Source organism: Panthera onca, chromosome F2 (assembly GCF_046562875.1).
Source record: "Panthera onca isolate mPanOnc1 chromosome F2, mPanOnc1 haplotype 2, whole genome shotgun sequence".
NCBI classification, from domain to species: domain Eukaryota; kingdom Metazoa; phylum Chordata; class Mammalia; order Carnivora; family Felidae; genus Panthera; species Panthera onca.
In genome coordinates this window covers 29,511,451-29,515,782 of record NC_138356.1, presented here as the reverse complement: position 1 = coordinate 29,515,782, position 4,332 = coordinate 29,511,451, and the positions used below count along the sequence as shown (strand labels likewise).

Sequence of the window (4,332 nt, the reverse complement as noted above, 5' to 3'; positions counted from 1 at the left end):
GAGAAAGAGGATCTCTTTTGCATTGTTGATGGGAATGCAAGCTGGTGCAGCCACTCTGGAAAACAGTATGGAGGTTCCTCAAAAAACTAAAAATATAACTACCCTACAACCCAGCAATTGCACTACTCGTATTTATCCAAGGGATACAGGTGTGCTGTTTCGAAGGGACAAATGCACCTCCATGTTTATAGCAGCACTATCAACAATAGCCAAAGTATGGAATGAGCCCAAAAGTCCATCGATGGATGACTGGATAAAGAAGATGTGGTATATATATACAATGGAGTATTACTTGGCAATCAAAAAGAATGACATCTTGCCATTTGCAACTACGTGGATGGAACTGGAGGGTATTATGCTAAGTGAAACGAGTCAGTCAGAGAGAGACAAAAATCATATGACTTCACTCATATGAGGACTTTAAGAGACAAAACAGATGAACATAAGGGAAGGGAAACAAAAGTAATAAAAACAGGTAGGGGGACAAGGCATAAGAGACTCATAAATATGGAGAACAAACGGAGGGCTGCTGGAGGGGTTATGGGAGGGGGGGATGGGCTAAATGGGTAAGGGGCACTAAGAAATCTACTCCTGAAATCATTTTTGCACTATATACTAATTTGGATGTAAATTTTTAAAAATTAAAAAAAAATAAAAAAAAAATAAAGAATGTTATGAAGCATCTCCACTGATCACCCACAGCCATGCTGTCCAACAGGCTGCAGTGGGTTGTTAACATCTGGAGGGGAGGAGATTGGTGAGGAGAGTTTTAATTTAGCGAAGAGTTTTCTTTAATGAATCTCATTTTGGCAGGAGGAAGTCATGACAGGCATCATAATGTCATCTAATCTGCCAAAACCTTTCTAAAGTTGATGTTTTTCCCCTTCCATAATCAATCCTGTTATTCCTTCCCTTTCAACATCCTCGAAGGGTCAAGACCCTGTAGCTAGAAAATATATTAAGCGGCTAGCTTTTCTTTAAATGAAAAATGTTTCACATTGCTTTGTCTTAATTTATTGCTTTTTTTTTCCCCTCTAAAGTGTGCAATTTGTGCCTGGCTAAAGGCAGACTGTGTCTAGCTTATTTGTAATGTTTAATATACACCATCCCAAGACTTTGCTGCAAAGCAAATTAATTTTCTAGGGAAATTGACAAGATTAACATGTCTCCATTGAAGCCAGCTTCCAAAAAGCAAAGCTTAAATCTGTTACTTCAACTCCTTTCTGAGTTGGTTTAATTATTTTTTTTCATTTGTGGAAATTATTTTTTTTCCCAGATATGAGACTTCCTCAGGTACAAGGGTAAAATAAATGGTGTGATTGTGAGTACTACTAAGATGCTTGCCTGCTGTAAAACTTAGACAAATTACATAAGCTCTGTAAGCCTCAGTTCCTCATCAGTAAAACGGGTCTAACCTAGTACTGACATCACAGGTCACTGTGAGCATTAAATGTCAGCAGCTAGACATCAGGCTACACACTGTGCTTGGCCCCAGAATAGTCACTCAGTAATGGTTTTGCTAGTAATCTATTATGATTATTCTCTTTAGAGATAAGAAGGAAGGGTTTGGATGAAATGATATCCAGGAAACTATTTACTTTTCTTTGTATATTTTTTATTCTAAGGAAAATGCAACATTCATGGCATTAGCAACATGCCATCATACTTTACATCAACACAGAAACATTTTTTCTGTAATCCTTTCTATAGAAGCAAAATAACAGTGTTGAAGCTTAAAAGTATTGTAGAAAATGTCACCCTTTAATTACTTTACAATGCTCCCCAAGGGAAGGGTGCTTGGGCATAGTCAAGGAGCATGAAGTCCTGAGTTTGAGTTCCATCTCTGCTGCTAATTGGTGACCTTGAGCAAGATTCAGGACTTCTCCACTTTGGGGTGAGAAATTGTGTTAATTTATTGGAAAGGTCTTATGTTAATATTAATGTTAAAGAGATGTGACATTATTAACAAATATAACAATTTTCCATTAACTATACAGAGAATAAGCACTATTTTCCATGTTGACATTGTCCCAGGTTTTTACACAACATTTCAACAGGAACGTGGCTCTGCCCTTCACAGAACCATAGTGCCCAGAGTTGCCTAAGGTATTGATCCAAGCAGATGGAGAAGAATTAATGGATTCTCAAGCCAGGGTCATAACTGCAGGTGTCACCAGGAAAGCCCACACTGCTGCCTAAAGACAGAAAGAAAGATAATAAAATAGAGAAGAGAGATGAGGAATCAATCCTCTCAGGTCAGCTTCTGGGGTCAGAATACCTAAGATGAATGTAAGATGTTGGTAACGTCCCCACAGTAGTGTGAATGAATTGGTGGGTGTGCGAAGGGTGTTAAAGTGGAACTCTCCCAACCCAATTTAAGTTTAATTACAACAAAATAGTCTCCCTCTCTACTTTTTTTGCATCATGTAGACTCACAAAGATACCTGTGCTTCTATACCACTTTGTCTGTATGGGAGTATATGATGGCATTTTAAAGTCATTTCAGAGACAAGGTCAATGTAGTTTGACAAACCGCCTCCCAAATTCTCTCCCCAAACTAATTTGCCATTGATTATAAAGAGAATAAATTCTGTTTTCCATGTTGACATAAAACAAAGAAAAAGGAGAGGTGCCTGGGTAGCTTAGTCGGTTAAGCATCCATCAAAAAAAAAAAACAAAACAAAAACAAAAAGGAAAAGGAAACCTGGTCCTACAATAAAGTCCAGAAATTATGGTGGTTTATAAAATAATATTAAACACTGTGGCTTTCTTCCTCAAGAAATGGATATGTCATATATTCAGTTTGACTGCTAGACAAAATACACAGGGACCCATACCGCCAGATAGCATACATGGAAAAATGACAGCGTCAAGGTGACAGTCAATCAGAAAGATCAATGGGTGCATATTGTCACCAGTTTGCAGCCCTGCCTCAGGCCCAGCTGAACCAAAGCAGCCAACTAATTCTCTGACTCACTGTCTCGGCACCTCCTGAGCCTGGATATACATAGGAGGGCCCATTAATATTAATTCCAATGACAACAGCTCTTAGCATCGACAGCGTAACATGAGGACCTTAAGATGCCTCCCAAGCCTCCCCCAGTTATTTCTGGGTATCTCCAGGTGATACTTCAGGCACGTCCAGTCCCCAATCTACTCATGTTTTATTATTCCTGCTGTCACTTCAGGACACCATACCTGCCTCCGCTGCTCCCCTGTGTAGAAATACTGATGTCTGAAAAAGAGAAGCCGTGTCAAGATCTTCCCCAGACCTCCAGTCCCCGAGACATCATAGCACTACTGAGTCCTGGGGCAAAGGTGGAAACATAGCCCTCTCCTGATTTCAGGCCACCACTGTGTCACTTAGGTCTGAAAACATAGTGCAAGACTCTGAAAATCACCCATGAAAGGAGTTTTTTCAGCTTCCAGCTCAACTTCCTTTGCCACTGGGAGCTGCCAGCTAAACTAAGGGCCTAGATGGAGAACAGATACATGCCATCTCCTTCCACTGTCCTTGTCCCTTCACTCCCCCATCTTCTCTCCACAACACAAGCAAGAGAAGCAAATAAAAACTCTCTCCTTCAGTTAAAAATAACAAAGCAAAACGAAACTCTAAAATATCATACCTGCCAATCGGGAGAGACCAGGTCATGCAGCAGTAACAAACAAAACCAACAGTGACGTAGCATAGCAAGTTTGTTCCTCGTGCCTCCTGTGTGTTCAGTGCAGGTTGTCACGGGGTCTCTGCTCATCTGAGTCACCTAGGAAACCAAGCTGATGGAGCATCTTGACATGCCTCTATGGTTTCTGTGGTCAGGCAGCTGTTTGATGTGACACAAATCACCTCTAAATGCATTTCTTCAGCTAAAGAAAGTCCCATGGGCATGCCTGAACTCAAGGCAACAGGAAAGCACAATTTTATCATATGCTTAGCTGAAAGAGAATGAGAACAGATGTTAACAGCCTAATGACATCAAATAAACCCATTGAAATAGATGTTCACCTTCCCGCTAGGTGTACACACAGCCTAACTCTGAACCCAGTTGGGGCTTAGCCAGAGCCCTTATTATAATTATGAGAATGGTAAAATCACTTACTCTGGAAATTCAAGCTATCACCCTAACTGTGCAGGTGCCTCTTCTATAGGCCATATATATAATCACTGAGGGACCAGGTGGCCCACATGTAACTGGGAAGAAAAACACTGTCATATTCAAAAACCCGTTTTCAATGCCCAAAGAGTACAGATGTTTTATTAAAAGGTAGAATTTTGAGGGGCATCTGGGTGGCTCAGTCGATTAAGAGACAGACTTGGGTGCAGGTCATGATCCT

The 4,332-nt window shown here is 40.5% G+C and overlaps 1 long non-coding RNA gene across 1 annotated transcript; it reads right to left on the bottom strand.

Moving 5' to 3' along the window:
• Nucleotides 1-1,671: 1,671 nt before the first annotated feature.
• Nucleotides 1,672-3,930, bottom strand: LOC132664802 (uncharacterized). The gene is made up of 3 exons (XR_009603849.3): nt 3,627-3,930; nt 3,158-3,235; nt 1,672-2,191 (listed from the first exon to the last, which is right to left on the bottom strand). It is a non-coding gene; the product is annotated as an uncharacterized LOC132664802 (long non-coding RNA).
• Between the last annotated feature and the right edge of the window lie 402 nt (nt 3,931-4,332).